The sequence below is a fragment of the Canis lupus genome, chromosome 28 (genome assembly GCF_048164855.1).
Source record: "Canis lupus baileyi chromosome 28, mCanLup2.hap1, whole genome shotgun sequence".
Classification (NCBI taxonomy): Eukaryota; Metazoa; Chordata; class Mammalia; order Carnivora; family Canidae; genus Canis; species Canis lupus.
In genome coordinates this window covers 37588792-37605904 of record NC_132865.1, presented here as the reverse complement: position 1 = coordinate 37605904, position 17113 = coordinate 37588792, and the positions used below count along the sequence as shown (strand labels likewise).

Sequence of the window (17113 nt, the reverse complement as noted above, 5' to 3'; positions counted from 1 at the left end):
CTCCTGATTTGGACATCACAGAGAGTACCTTATTTTGTCATCTCTACATAGAAAAAAGCCAAGTAAAAATTAATAGCATATGATATGATATTAATGAAGAACAGCAATAAAATCCATAGAAATTATATTGCTATTAAAAGAAAATCTTTAAAATTTTCAGGTGCAACCAGCAGCAGTCTCTCATTAAGAAAGAGAATCAATTTCAAACAGAAATAATGCATCAGTTCCTTCATTGTCTGTATACAGGAGTGAATCATAAGAACATGAAAAAAAATTATGAGCTTTGCTGATTTGACATAAAACATCAACATTCACGAAAATAACGGTGATAGGTAGAATAATGGGTCACTCAGAGACAGATGGCCATGCCCTCGTCCCCAGAACCTGGGTATGTATTAGGTCACATGGAAGTCAAGGGGAATCAAAGCTACAGATAGAATTAAGGTTGCTGCTCAGCTGGCCTTGAGATGGGGGGAGGGGCATCTTGGATCACCTCCCTGGGCCAGCTGTGATCACAGGGTCCTTAAACTTGAGAAGGGGCAGCGGAGATTGAAAGATGCCATGCTGCGGGCTTTGAAGAAGAAGGAACTACAATCCAAGTAAGGCAGCTGGCCTCTAGAAGCTGAAAAAATCAAGGCAACAAATTGTCTCCTGGACCTCTGGAAATAACATGCCCTACTGATGCCTGATTTAGCCCACTGAGATCCATTCTGGACTTCTGACAACCACAACTGTAAGAGAATGAATTTGTGCTGTTCTGTAGTGACCTGATACAGTAGCAATAATACAATAATATAAAACTTGAAATACTGCAACAAGGAAATCTGCAACCAAGTGGCTTGAGTATCAGCAATCCTAATAGCGCTTCTCTTCACGGAAAAACTTGAAATGCCCTGAAATCTTGGAGCTCACACGTGAAGGAGCATCGACAGCGCCTTTCCCCAATTTGATGACAATCTTAAAACTCTGCATGACATTGTGAAGTAGGAAGAAACTTCATAATTATTAATAATAAAAAACAAATCTTGATCAACCATGCCACAGGTAAGGCTGAATTATCTTCCTAATTTTGGTATAGAAAATCATGGTACAGAATAATTGCTAGAGGAAGAGGCAATTATGGAACATGCAGGCAAAAATGAGAGAAAAGAATAACTATGAAAGAGATGAGTTAAGCCATTAATAAAAAATGTGACATTAATCTGGTTTTCTGGCAATTGTGACATCATTCAGCTTTTCAGGTGTCTAGATTCACTTTCATTTTCTAGTTCTAAATGAATATGCAACCATGAACCTGATTTTACGTTTCAATTATGTATTTTTTCAACATTGTGTAAGCCTCAGGCCTCACAAAACCCAGATGCTCTCCGGAGACCGGGCTCTCTGCTGAAGCGCCCCGCAGACTGCCCCAATCTTTTCTTTTCTTTTTTAAGATTTTATTTATTCATTCCTGAGAGACACGGAGGGCGAGAGACGGCCCTGCGGAGGGCGCAGCGGCTCGGTGCAGGGAGCAGGGAGCAGGGAGCAGGGAGCAGGGAGCAGGGAGCAGGGAGCAGGGAGGGAGCCCGGCGCGGACCCCCCCCCCCCCCCCGCCCCCAGCCGGGCCTCCCGCCGCGACCTCCTCGGGCCCCGCCGTCTGCGCGAACACGGAGGGCCTCGGGCAGGTGACACCTGCCGCCCCGAGACACGCCCGAGCTCCGGGCGGGAAGGCCGAGGCCCTCGCGGTGGGTCCGGCCTTCCCCGGCCGGGAGCCGCGGCTGCAACCTCGGACGGGGGCTCTCAGGAAGGTTCGCTCCTCCATCGGTGGAATCGCGCCCGTTTGCCTGATGAGCGTTAAGAAATGTTAAGAATTGACGTCCCGTCCCAGACTCCCGACTAGAGCGTCTGCGCAGCGAAGCCCGCTCGGGATCGCCCACCGCCGCGGCCAACTTTTCCAGAGCGACTCTGGCAGCGAGGCGACATCTTGTGGCCAAGTGCGGACACTGCATGATAATAGCAAAGTGGACACAATCGGGGGCGGGGGGGGGGGTTTGTTTAGTTCTGTTTGTTGCTTTATTTTTCCTCCAATCTGTCACTGGCTAAAATCCTTTTGTGAAACACAATGAAGTTTTAGAAAACCTAAATGAGGAAATCATACAGAATGCACAAAATAAAAGCACAAAACAATGTTTTGGTTTTAGATTCCAATTGCTATGGCTTTCCCAAGGCTTCCTTTCACCTCTGTTCTCATCTTGGGCAGCAAAGCTCCTGCAGACTTGCATGGATCCTCAGTTCAGTTTGATTAGCACTGCACTGCTTAATGTGCAAATTGTACTCCTAAGATCTTTTATTTTTGTAGAAAAGGTTTCCTTTATTAGACTGCCAAAAGACAGAAAAATGTGTGTTTAAATGCAAACAGATTCTGGGTTGGTTCTGAATTGACCACTGTGGAGACTAAGAGATACTTCTCACCCCATCACCATGCACTCATAAAATTTCTGATATTTATTTAAAATTTTTGTCTGCTGTTTCTGTTTTGTTTTGTTCTATTTCATTTTCCCCTTACAAAAAGAAAGAGTTCATCTTCCGAAAACAATCTGTTTTTTATTTAACTGAAGATATTTAAAAAAAAAAAAAACCCTCTGCATTTGCTTTTTATCTTTTTATTATTTACTTTCCATTTGACATTTCAGTACCATTTACACAATACCACCACAATAATTAAGTGGTGGAGTGTTAAAAACTCAATACAATGGCTAAAAGAAAAATAGGTGGCTGGTTAGAGAAAAGCCATCTAGAAAGCAGGAATTCAGTCAACCTAAATGGCAGATGTAAACATTAATTTGCATTATGAAATGTGAAAATGGTGTCCCAACAAATAAAAAAAATTAAAACAAAGTAACGATCGACCATTAAGCGGTTGCCTAAAAATGTACTTGAAAAAATTAACAGAAGTGGGGCACCTGGGTGGCTCAGTGGTTGAGCGTCTGCCTTTGGCTCAGGTCGTGATCCCGGGGTCCTGGGATTGAGTCCCACATCAGGCTTCCCACAGAGAGCTTGCTTTTCCTACTGCCTATTTCTCTGCCTCTCTCTGTGTTTCTCATGAATAAATAAATAAAATCTTTAAAAAAATTAACAGAAGTGATGATTATTTAGGCCTAAAATTTATTGTGAGTTTAATAAAAATAATGTTAAAATAAATTTTTTTCCTATCATCATCCCTAAAACACAGGCATTTCACTTTTTATTTTTAAAAATACTTAAATAATTTAGATAAATATTTTTATATTTTTTAATTTTATATTTAATTTTATATTTTTATAAAATACACTTATATTTTATATATATTTATTTTTATATTTAAATTTCTAAATTTAAATAATTTAGGTATTTAGATAAATATTTTTTTATTTAGAACATGGCAGAGTAGTAGGAGGTTTCCTTGTCCCTTCAACACAGCTAGATAAATATCGAATCATTTTGAATACCCAGGAAATCAGAGGACTGAGAAAATGCACAGCATAACTAGAGGGAAAAAAGAGGCCACATCCGGGAAGGTAGGAGGTGCAGAGATATGATCTGAGGGTGAAAAGAATCACAGATGCTGTGGAGGGAAGGAAGCCCTGATCAGGGAGATAGGAGAGAAAGAAAGAGAGAGTGAACAGAGCCCAGAGGATCACACAAGAGAAACATTCCCCCAAAATTCTTCAAGGGGAAAATGAGAGGGACTGATTAAGTTTTTACAAGCAGTAGAGCTCAAAGACTAATGTTTTAGAAGTCTGTGCCATTGGAGGTCAGAAGTCCAGGAGTAGACAGCATGGTCTGAGGACCCTCTGAGTGAAGAGAAACAGTTCCTCTTCTTGGAGTGCATTTGAAAGAGGTGGTACTGCCTCTCATGGGACAAAAGAGCAGTACACACCATTGAGCTGCCCTGTTCATTAGCATACAAACAGAGATGTCAGCTGAGGGCAGCTAACCTGGAAACTGGCCTTTTGGTATGCTTTACCATAAACTCCAAGCCCCTGCACATTCTTGTGACTGCACATTCAGTGAGTAGCACAGCACCCACAGTGGAGGCTTGAACAGCTTACACCAAGCCCAACCCCCCTGCACTCTGCAGGTGCTTCTTAACTGGGACAAGTGTGCGTGGAAGTTAGAACAGTGGCAGGCCTCCCCCAGAGATCAGCACAAAATCCACACAGGCAACAAGTCTACTGACCAGAGTGCTGCAAAACTTAAGCACTAAAGGTAATAGGATCTAGCCTCTTTTAACAAGCAGACCAAACACACACCTAGTTAAAACTCTCCACTCACTGGGCAAGATTCAAACTGCAGACAAGGAGAAACTCTATAGAGGACTGACCTGAGGGAAAGAACAGCCAAAACACTATACCAAAGTGCACACAGCACACACCAGAAACGCTTCCCAAAGCACCAGGCTCTGGCCAGTATAGGACCTCTTCTTAACATAAACACTACTTACAGGGGCAGGAAACATAACAGCCTTTACTAACACATAGAACATAGACACTTAGACAAAATACCAAGATGGAGAAATTCACCCCAAAAGAAAGAACAAGAAAAAGTTACAGCCAGGGATTTAATCAAAACAGATACAAGTAAGATGCCTGAACTAGAATTAAGACAACAATCACAAGGATATTAGCAGGGCTTGAGAAAAGCATAGAAGACACCAGGGAGTCACTTACCACAGAGATAAAAGACCTAAAAGCTAGTCAGGCCAATATAAAAAAAAAAAATGCTATAACCGAGATGCAAAACCAGCTGGATGTTATGACCACAAGGCTGGAAGAAGCAGAGGAATGAATAAGTGATATGGAAGATAAAATTATGGAAAATAATGAAGTGAAAAGAAGAGGGAAAGAAAAATGTTGGATCACGAATGTAGACTTAGGGAACTCAGCAACTCCATAAAGCATTATAATATTCATAACATAGGAGTCCCAGAAGAATAAAAGAGAGAAAGGGAGCAAAAGGTTTATTTGAAGAAATTCCTAGTCTGGGGAAGGAAACTGGCATCCAAATCCAGGAGGCACAGAGAACTCTCATCAAAATCAATAAAAACAGGCCAATGCCAAGACATATCATAGTAAAATTTGCAAAATATAAATATAGATATAAGGACAGAATCCTGGAAGCAACAAGGGAAAAGAAAACTCTAACTTACAAGGGAAGAAAAATAAGGTTAGCAGTAGATCTAACCACAGAAAGTTGGCAGGCGAGAAAGCAGTGGCATGATATATTCACTGTGCTGAATGGGAAAACTATGCAGCTGGGAAACCTTTTCCTACAAGGCTGTCATTCAGAATAGAAGGTGAGATAAAGAGTATCCCGGACAAACAAAAATTAAAGGAGTTCATGACCACTAATCCAGCCCTACAAGAAATATTAAAGGGGACTCTTTGAGTGGGAAATAAAGACCAAAAGCAACAAAGACTAGAAAGGAACAGAAGAGGGGCTATTTATATATACAATGGAATAATAGCCATCAAGAAGAATGAAATCTTGCAGTTTGCAACAACGTGGGTGGAGATAGACTGTAATATGCTAAGCAAAATAAGTCAGAGAAAGATAAATGACATATTATTTTACTCATATATGGAAGTTAAGAAACAAAACAATTCAACATAGGGAAGGGAAAGAAAGAAAAAGAGAGGGAAGGAAACCATAAGAAACCTTAACTATAGAGAAAAAACTAAGGGTTGCTGGAGGGGAGATGAATGAGAGATAAGCTAAATGGGAGATGGATATGAAGGAGAGCACTTGTGATGAGCACTGGGTGTTCCAAGTCAGGAATCACTAAATTCTACTCCTGATGTGGGACCCAGGAAATCTAACAAAAATCCCCTACCCCTGGAGAAGCAGAGCAGGACTAACTCCATTTTGTGCTACATCGCCATCTCATGTAAAACCCCCCACACGACCTGCCTATTGTTTAAGGCACTCCCTCACCCTAGTTTAGCTATTAAGCACACCCTTATCAGAAACTAGCACAAATAGGAATGCAGGACCTCTGACCTTTAACTGCCAAGAAATGAAAACCCCTCCTTTGCCCGCCAAACCTGTGCACCAATTCCAACCAGAATAATAGGCTAGTTCAAATGGTCACTATAAGGTGAATTGTAATTCAATTGGCCACCTGCGTGTGGACCAACATGACTGTTCAACTTTCTGAGTATGTTACAATCTCATTGGCCACTGGCCCCTTAACACTGCTGTGCTTCTTAGTCTCGGAGTCCAAGTCCCTGCTCTGCTGTACGGAGTATACTTGGACCCAAGCTCGAGCTTGTAAATAAACCCTCATGTACTTGCATCAATGTCAGCTCCTTGGTGGTTTCTCGGATTCGCAATCTTGGGCACAATACTGAAACCAATATTACACTATATGTTAACTAACTAGAATATAAATAAAAACTTTTTAAAAATTAAGTTTTTATTTAAGTAATCTCTACACCCAACATGGGGCTTGAACTTAGAACCTCAAGATCAAGAGTCACATGAACTTCTGGCTGAGCCAGCCAGGTACCCCTAACATTTCACAACTTGTAATGTTTGTATCTTTGGAAGACGGTTGAAAGCTCTCAAGCTACTTGTTGAAAAGAAAACCACAGGCCCTAAATGGCTTCACTTAGATTAAGGGCCCAAGTCAATAAACCAAGACTTGATACCTAACCTGACTGTAGCTTCAGGACCCCAAAAATGTAACCTTTAACCAATCAACATGGAAATTTTCTGATCAGCATATAAATTACAGATGAGCCCCTTTTATTTTCCTTGGGAGGGAGACCTCACCTAAAATAATGGATTCTTTGCTAGTAATTTCCTTTTTTTCCACTCCCTTTCCACCTTTGAAAAAAAAAAAAAAACTTTCCTTTTCTGTAGCCCTTTGGAGCTCCCCTCTACTTGCTAGATGGGATGTTGCCTGATTCATGAGTTGATTAGTTAAAGCCAATTACATCTTTAAAATTTATTGCTTTGAATTTTTGTTATTTAGCACACTCATCTGCAATTGATTGAACAAATATTTTTTTAATTTGCAGATTTAACATTTTTGTCAACGTTCTATTGCTTTTTAGTTTTCCTTTTTTTTTTTTTTTAGAGAGAGAAGGAGAGAGAGGTTGGGAGAGGGGCAGAAATAGACAAGAAATCTTAAGCAGATTCCATGCCCAACAAGGGGCTGGATCTCACAACCCTGAGATCATGACCTCAGCTGACATCAAGAGTTGGACACAACTATCTGAGCCACCCAGCCACCCCACTTTTAGTTTTTAATTATAAATTTTAAGTGATACCTAAATCATTATTTAATTATTTAATTAAATTATTTTGGGTGACAAGTACTTATTTTTTTCTGTTGTGAATTTTAACAAGCTCCTGACAAATTTGAAATCTTGATTTCTTAAATTTTAAATTGTAAATTGCTCATAAAATGATCTAGCTGTGGGGATATTCATTTTTCTTCATATCTTTCTATACCATTGTTGTAGAAAACCATGAAAACTATATTATGGTTTGAGATTAAAAACAAACAAACAAACAAAAGGATTATCAGGAAGGGAAAATTCCTGTAGAGTTTGGAGGGGTAGGGAGAGGGCTGGAGCTGTTCTTTCCTGGAAAAAAAAAAAAAAAAAAAAAAACAAGAATCAATAGGGCTAATCATCTAAATGCTTTAGAAAAGAAAATTGAGATTCTAGAAAGTTGGGTACCTGAGGTTACAGAATAGCCAGTTGGTATGTTAACTCTTTATTAATTTGACAGACATGTATTGAAAATAAGTATATGCCAAAACAGTGCTGAGGTTATAGACACAAACATGAATGTGAAACCTGCATGCCTCCCTCCAAGTTCTTAGTAGAATAAAGGAGATGAAGGAGATGTGCTCAAATATACAGAAAACAGTGAGATAAAACTGCTAGTAAAGGAGTAAAATACTATTGCAGAAATGTATACAAGGACTTGGTTTCTTCTAGGGATGTCAGTGAGGGCTTCCCTCAAGAAAATGGCATTTAACCTGTAGGAAAAAGGCTGAGTAGAAGTTCACCAATGAAGGAATTTCATTCTATGTGCTCGCTTCGGCAGCACATATACTAAAATTGGAATTTCATTCTAACAGAAGAGAAGACATGGGCCAAACTGCAGACTGATAAAAGAAAAGAATGATGTGATTGTAAAACAAAATGTCTATGTGCTGTATAAAGTTGTTAACTGCATAATTCATTCCCCCTCATTTCTTTTCAACCTGTACCTCCTAAAGGGTTTCAAAAAAGGTCAAATACACACATATGCAAAAAATGATTCCATCACAAGTGACCCAATATTGAGGCAATGTATTAGATCATGCAGCAGTGAGAGGGAAGTATACTACATTAGGAGCGTATAAATTAATTGATGTTGTGCAAAATGTATTTATTCAGCAAATGCTACTAAGTGCTTTTATCTCTCAGGGATTGATGGACTTGGTGAGTATATCTGTCTTTAAATTCCCATTCATCTCCTAATACTTTTGTAAAATGCAATATATAATAGAATTTAAGATCTATAGAATATTTGCACTATAGTAAGAGCTTTAAGATACTATTAAATCATTTTAAGACTTTGGTTATTGAAGTGAAATTCTAGATGTACCTAAATGAGTTTTATCCAAGTTAGTAGTGTGATGTTTGATATCTACCTTTAGGAGAACTTATTGGGTAGCAAATGCCAATTTTCCACATTTGAGATCATTGATATGAGAAAAGGGCACATTTACTTTGGACTTCTGTAGAGGTGCTAAGTAATATTATGAGCGATATGATTTAAAGAGAAGCCTCTGAAGGTTATAACTTTATTAGGATTCTGATTTACCTTGTGGGCTATTTCTCTTGCTTCCAAATCTTGTTTATTAACTTATGATTCCAATAAGCCCAAACTTAAGGAGAAAGATGGCCACCAACCTCATCAGCTCTGCTCCCGTCCTGCAGTGCCAGGGTTCGTGAGGAAGAACATTTTCTGTGACCATATTAAAACCGCTTAAAAACATAAAGTTGAACAAAAATCAAAATGGCTCACTAATGCTTCAGCAAAGTTCAATTTTAAAGTAAACTTTCTCCTCTCTTCCGCAAACCTCCCTTCCTCCCTTCTTAGCCTATTTTTTTCAGGAACCCAGTAGGAACCTGAAAAATCCTGAGGAGGCATTGTACATGTACATGATTCCTGTTGAAACTGGCTAGATCCTGTATTTCCCTATAAAACCTCTCAGTCCTTTCCTCTGGAAGAGCATGCAGTTTTTTGAGGGTCATAGCCTATTGCCGCCTCCTTTACCCAGCAAAACAATAAAGCTATTTATCCCAATAAAGCTCTTTATCCCAAACTCTGTCTTGGTGTTATAGTTTCTCTCCAAAGGACAGAGGTCGGTTTTCAACAACAATGTCAAAGAGACCTCTGTCAAGCAGGTTAAAAATTGATACCCACTTTAACAGCTCAGCTCACAGGTCTATGACATTTATTCTTGTTTAATTACAAAACAGTATTTTTATCAAAATAAATGCGACAGCATTGTCTATCCAGCTGATATGAAGAGTTAAATAGAAATGCTCGATTGGAGCGTGTTTTTCTAGGTCTCCAGCTGCTATCTTGCTATAACCACAGTTTGAGTATTTGGGACTGCATGGCCCATAAAGCGTATAATATATATATATATTATCTTGACCTACGCAGAAAAAATTCACCAACTCTTAATCTAAATCATGAAAAAAAGTGAAAATATAACTCACACTAGTATAGGTAAAACATAATATACTATGTATTTGAGGCAAAGAAGATAAAACTTAATGAATTTATATGCTTGTTTCTCTTTATTATTCCTCTTTAACCTCCATATTTTTTCAAATATTGTACAACAAAAATGTACAAATTCTGTTAACAGGGACAAAAGTATAATATAATTTATTTACTACACATGAAATGGCATAATATTATTTGAAGTTAGACAATAAAGTTGTGTGTTGTAAATCTTAAGGGCAACAACTCAAAACATTTCTTTAAAAAGGATAGATAATAATCCCATAGTGGAAATAAAATGAAATCTAAGTAACTATGGGGTAATTAGTTCACAGATCTCGAGGCCGAGAGATTTGTCAGAGCAATGGGTTAAATATCAAGAAAAACTATTATATTTAATCCTTACATGTTGGCTGAAATAAAACTACTACATTTGTGGTATGAATAAATCTACACAAGTTCATACAGAACACAAGAAGAAATGAGAGCCTGTGAATGGAAGTATCTCCAGACACCTGGAAAATTGAAGACTGAGTTTTCACCTCAGTAGTTGGGGTTATATTAAGGCCGCCAGAACTGGAGAGAAGCACTGGTTAACTTACTGCGAATAAAACCAGCAACAGTGACCTCTAGAGTGGAGGTGAGGATTGGCTGCCTTGGGTAGGTACTGACAGGGTCATAATGCGGGGCAGGGGTGGGGGTGGGGGGTGGCAAATGGTATCCCCTAAAATAGGAGTATAAAATAAACCTAGAGAGAATATAAAAAGAGATATTTTCCCAATTCTTTCAAAGGAAAACTGCTCAAGCTCTTGGAGAACCTAGCCAGTGAATACAGCACTGATCAGCGAGATCTTAGAACGACTCTAGAATTGAGAATGACCTCCGACCATTGTGATCAGGAAGGGGTTTGTGAAGGAAGCTACTATAAGAAGACAGGATTCTACGCTCATTAGGTAATATCCCACTGAGTAGTGGGCTTTCAGAGGCCAGCAGGGGGGGCCACAGGAGGGATGTGCAGGGCTTGATGGCAACAGTCTACGCCCAAAAGGATCAGGATTCAGTGCTCATAGGGAGGGTGGGACGTTTGGAGGAGTTTGAACCTCTGCAAGCAGGGACAGTGCCTTATTCACCACCTTCCAAAACACTTACCAAAAGCGCCTTGTTCAAAATGCACTCTCAATAAACACTCTATCAGATGGCATTAGATTGGAATCAATCTTTGCCAGTGATTCTGTGAAAATATCTGAATTCAAAAAAAGCAAGATATAGGTCTATATTTAAGGATAGTAAACATTTTCTGAATGACAAAGTAGAAATAAGTAAATCTTACATCTTTTCAGTATTTTTATTCATTCAATAAGCATATATCAAGTACCTACGTATGCCTGGTGCAATGCTGTGCACTACAGATAAAAGAGTGAGTAGTCTCTGATCAAATAGACTTATAGTCTTCCCATGGAAACAGACAAAGTACAAGGATAGAATTCATATATTGTGACTGAAAAAAAATAATAATAAACACAGGCCTATAGAACCTATAGCTCTAAATGGTCTTTGAAATACTATTGAGTACAGGGGTGCCTGAGTAGCTCAGTTAGTTACCCACCTTCAGCTTAGGTCATGATCTCAGGGTTCTGGGATCAAGCCCCATATCTGGTTCCTTGCTCTGCAAAGAGCCTGCTTCTCCCTCTGCTCCCCTCCTCCACTTGTGCACTCTCTCAAGTAAATAAAATCTTTTTTAAAAATGCTATTAAGTACAGATACTTTACCTATATTCCATAAGTATGGTTGAGAATATCTATCTTCTATGAAACTATTCCACTTGAGATATGTTTTACGTTTTTCTCAGCTATCAACTGCTGCGGACTGCATAGTGTATGGTGGAGTTCTCTTGTTTATCATATAAATCGATGATCATAATGATGTTACATCTTTGTAAATTTGTCAGTGTAAATATGTGTGTTTAGGGACTATTCAGCAAATATGTGCCTTTGCTTCCTTGGGGAGTTTAAAATGTGTAGCAGCATCAGAAATCACCACAAGCTGTGGGCAGAGGCTAAAAATGGTATTTGCATAATTTTGCAGATGCCAAGGTTCTGAGCCAAATCATTCTGATTCTATTCCTAGAGTCTGAAGAAGAATAAACCACCACCTTCCTTTTTTATAGACAGAGAAAGGTTCAGATTTCACACCAAGTGGGCCCCATTTGCTTTGTGTTTGGTATTCTTTTCCTAGCACTTAAAGCTTGGGTAGAGAAAAGGAGCCCACTAATGTCACTTTACATACATTTGTAATCCACCCCCTCTCATTTTGTCTTGTTATTGGTCCTATCTAGAACAAGGCTAGAGCATTCTTTCAACCAAGACCTATGACTTACCTGCTTTCTGTTACACACTGGACTTGGAAGATGAGATACCTATGAGGACAGAACATTTGAAAACCTAAATGCAAACATTCATATTTCATTCTCAATTAATTTATCAAACCTGATACCTTACCACCCTGGACGGTGCCTAGAATAACAAACCCCATTCCCGCCCAATCTCCCCATGAAGAAGGGACTTTGATTTTTATCAATACACTGGTCAGTGAATCAGCTGGTCTTTCTGGCCCAGGAAGGATCATGAATTGATCAGCCTTCAGAAGTGAGAGGGTAAACCAAGAGATCCTCCTCAAGACTGGCAAAACCTTCACATCCTAGACACAGGAAAATTAGCACTTATTTGTAGTTTTAGTCCAAAAACATGCTCCTTTTTCAAATTAGATTTTATTGACAAAATTTCAATTTAATTGATTCTTTGGGTTTGGTCATATATTTAATAAGGAAAAGTGTAGCATAAGTTGTAAACAAATTCACACTCTGTGCAGAAAGAAGGTCATGAACCACGATTCTGCCAATGTGAACTGTACATTATGATTGAACAGATGCAATAGCTGGGCAGACTTCTTCAGTGAAAAATGTTAATAGAACAACATAAAATATACCAAATTCATCAACTTATTCTGCCAAAAGTAGTCAGACTAATTATTTTGGTGTTTACAAAAGATTGGATTTTCCAACTTTGTTTTCTGACTATTTCTTTTGGTATAGAAACATGGCCTATGATAGACGTTTATGAGTCATTTAATGACAAGTAATATTGAATGACTTTCAACCGACAAAGTTAACTTTTTCTTCTTTAACCACAGTGTGTACGCATTGATGGAGACAGGCAGGGAGGGAGAGAGTGACAGATTTCTCCATCAAGAGGTAACTGAGTAAATGCCTATGTTCTGAAAATGTACAATCTTCCCTAAATGACCTACAGTGAATCAAAAAGTCTTCTTTCACAGATCTTCCTTATAGGAGAATTCAAAATGATATGTGTAACAAACTATAGAAATGATCCCTGAAAGGCACAAAAACAGACACACAGATCAGTGGAACAGAATAGAGAACCCAGAAGTGGACCCTCAACTTTATGGGCAACTAATATTCGATAAAGGAGGAAAGACTATCCATTGGAAGAAAGACAGTCTCTTCAATAAATGGTGCTGGGAAAATTGGACATCCACATGCAGAAGAATGAAACTAGACCACTCTCTTTCACCAGACACAAAGATAAACTCAAAATGGATGAAAGATCTAAATGTGAGAGAAGATTCCATCAAAATCCTAGAGGAGAACACAGGCAACACCCTTTTTGAACTCGGCCATAGTAACTTCTTGCAAGATACATCCACGAAGGCAAAAGAAACAAAAGCAAAAATGAACTATTGGGACTTCATCAAGATAAGAAGCTTTTGCACAGCAAAGGATACAGTCAACAAAACTCAAAGACAACCTACAGAATGGGAGAAGATATTTGCAAATGACCTATCAGATAAAGGGCTAGTTTCCAAGTCTATAAAGAACTTATTAAACTCAACACCAAAGAAACAAACAATCCAATCATGAAATGGGCCAAAGACATGAACAGAAATCTCACAGAGGAAGACATAGACATGGCCAACATGCATATGAGAAAATGCTCTGCATCACTTGCCATCAGGGAAATACAAATCAAAACCACAATGAGATACCACCTCACACCAGTGAGAATGGGGAAAATTAACAAGGCAGGAAACAACAAATGTTGGAGAGGATGCGGAGAAAAGGGAACCCTCTTACACTGTTGGTGGGAATGTGAACTGGTGCAGCCACTCTGGAAAACTGTGTGGAGGTTCCTCAAAGAGTTAAAAATAGACCAGCCCTACGACCCAGCAATTGCACTGTTGGGGATTTACCCCAAAGATACAAATGCAATGAAACGCCGGGACACCTGCACCCCGATGTTTATAGCAGCAATGGCCACGATAGCCAAACTGTGGAAGGAGCCTCGGTGTCCATCGAAAGATGAATGGATAAAGAAGATGTGGTTTATGTATACAATGGAATATTACTCAGCTATTAGAAATGACAAATACCCACCATTTGCTTCAACGTGGATGGAACTGGAGGGTATTATGCTGAGTGAAGTAAGTCAGTCGGAGAAGGACAAACATTATATGTTCTCATTCATTTGGGGAATATAAATAATAGTGAAAGGGAATATAAGAGAAGGGAGAAGAAATGTGTGGGAAATATCAGAAAGGGAGACAGAACGTAAAGACTGCTAACTCTGGGAAATGAACTAGGGGTGGTAGAAGGGGAGGAGGGCGGGGGGTGGGAGTGAATGGGTGACGGGCACTGGGGGTTATTCTGTATGTTAGTAAATTGAACACCAATAAAAAATAAATTAAAAAAAAAATGATATGTGTAGATATTCCCTTGTCCACAAGATGGAGCTTAATCCCCACCACCCACCCCATAGGCTAGACTTAGTGGCTCATTCCCAAATAACAGTAGACAAAGGGGAAAACAGTGACTCTGCAGTGGACAGACCTAGACACCTCCTTAATCAAGTGATGAAGGTTCACAGCATCTGTGTTTTCACATGGATATGATGTATTCCCTGATATCACATGATGAGAAAAAAACTCCACTCTGTGGTTGGTCTTCATTCCTAATGCCAATAACTCTCACCTCACCATGAGAAAAATATCAGGCAAACCCAGACTGGATTTGCCTGGCCCCTGCTCCTCAACATTGTCCAGGTTATAAGAGTGAGGAGAAGAAAGAACTGTCACAGATCAGGGGAGACTAGACACATGACAACTAAGTGGTACCTTCTATTAGATTCTGGAATGGGAAGAGGATGTTCATGGAAAACCTGGCAAAATCTAAATAAAGTGTAGAATTACACTAATAATAATGTACTAATGTCAATCTCCTGGTTTTGACAAATGAATCACAGTAATATATGATTTTAGTGATGGTGGAAGCTAGTGAAGCAAGTCATATTTAGTATCTTTGCAGGCTTTTCTGCAAATCTAAAATTATTCTAAAATAAAAAGCTTATTTCTAAAAGTCTGCTGTTATAGAAGTTGCACTAGTAATTAAGAAATAGGAAAATAACAAGGCAAGTCACATAACATTAGCTGTTCATGAATAATGTAAGGAAAACACAGATTGAAAATTTAAAGTGTGGGGGTGCCTGGGTGGCTCAGTGGTTAAGCATCTAAAATTAGGACTCTCTGGAGTCCTTCTTCAACCCGGTGTTTCTCAAATTCCTTCAACTTAAAATATTCAATATGCCAAGGCACCATATTTTCAGTAGTGTGTCCTGAACCCTGCCAACATCATCTTACATGTAGAATTTGGTAGATTTGGCAGAGGGAACAGAGGGAAGACAGGAGGCAGTGACTGGACCGTGAAAACCAGCTGGTGATCCTTAGGGGATATGCAGGTGGCTGAGAATAAGGAGGGCAAGGCATGGATTAAAAATAGGTAGACGGGAGGCCTGGGTGGCTCACTGGTTGAACATCTGCCTTAGGTTCAGGGCTTGATCCCGGGGTCCTGGGATTGAGTTCTGCACTGAGCTCCCCGCAGGGAGCCTGCTTCTCCCTCTGCCTGTGTCTCTGCCTCTCTCTCTCAGGCCATGATCCCGCAGTCCTGGGATCAAGTCCCATATCAGGCTCCCTGAAGGAGCCTCTGCTTGTGTCTCCCTCTGCTTGTGTCTCTGCATCTCTCTTTCTCTCTCTTTCTCTCTCTCTCATGAATGAATAAATAAAATCTTTAAGAAAAAAAAAAAGAAAATTTTAAGTATGACCAGGTCATTACCAAAAAACCCAAAGATTATCTGGTTCTTCTCAGCAGAATTAAAAGGGAATGACACCTCTCATCATCATTTCATTATAGTACTCAGCTATTTTTCTATTTTTCCTTCAGTCATATTCTTGTACATTAAATTTTAAAAAGACGTTTGTCTCTGCTCGTCATTCTAGATTTTTCTTAATCTCCTCAGTGAAGCGGAGCATTGTTCTCATGGCCATTTCCACTCTTCCTGCGGCTCTTTGGTTTCCCAGTAACCATTCTATCTTATTTCAATAATAGCACCTGGACTGTTTTGGGAGCTAGGCTGAGTGGTGTCTAGTAAGACTGTGAATCAGATTGTAAGGCCCCCCAGCCAATACAGGACATATGTTCAAAGTTAGGACAACGTTACTGCCTGCCTAGAATCTGAAATCTGCACAGAGGGACTTAACATATGCCACTTTGTAATTCCAGTAGCTGGGCTCTCATAAGTCTGCAACCTAGACTGCCTGAATTTCCCCAATTCTGTTTCCTAGTCAGGTTCTCCAATCTTGCATCACTAAATGAGCTTTCCTGCATTCCCCAAACAAAACTATCTCCCCCACAGGACTATTACAAAGCCAGCCATTCACATTATTCCTTAAGAAAGTTCTGGAACCTGTGCATATTTTAAGTAAATACATGGAAGTGCAGTGACTAAGTTGTTCAGCTGAGCAGTCAGATGAACTCACGCTGCATTTAACATTTACCATTAATGTCAAAATATTCTCTTCTCTGTGTTAAGTCATCACTGTAAAACTTCCTGATACAGTTTAGAATTCTTTTTCTGTTTTGTTAGGCCTTATGCAAGTTAAGAATAGCTGGTCAACTGGAGAACTTTGAACTCAGAGTATCTGATGATATTAAAGAATACTGATTAATTTTTTAGAGGTGATAATATTATGGTCATGTTAATTTTTTTATGAAGAGTCATGTCTTTGGAAATGTATACTAAAGCATTTGTTCATTAAATAAGTGACTGAGATTTGCTCCAAAATGACTTAGGAACAGAGAAAAGTGCAGTGAGGGTAGAGGAAGCATGTAAATAATTATCGACTCTGGGTGATGAATACATACGTGTTTTCTATTCTATACTGTTTCTCTACTTTTTGTATGTTTGGAGATTTCCATAATTAAAAAATGTAATAAGACAATGACTGA

The 17113-nt window shown here is 39.2% G+C and overlaps 1 long non-coding RNA gene across 1 annotated transcript; it reads right to left on the bottom strand.

The window, feature by feature from the left end:
• Nucleotides 1–1772: 1772 nt before the first annotated feature.
• On the bottom strand, nucleotides 1773–10600 carry LOC140620414 (uncharacterized). Its single transcript, XR_012020203.1, has 3 exons — nucleotides 10362–10600; nucleotides 8934–9008; nucleotides 1773–7610 (listed from the first exon to the last, which is right to left on the bottom strand). It is a non-coding gene; the product is annotated as an uncharacterized lncRNA (long non-coding RNA).
• Nucleotides 10601–17113: the final 6513 nt, after the last annotated feature.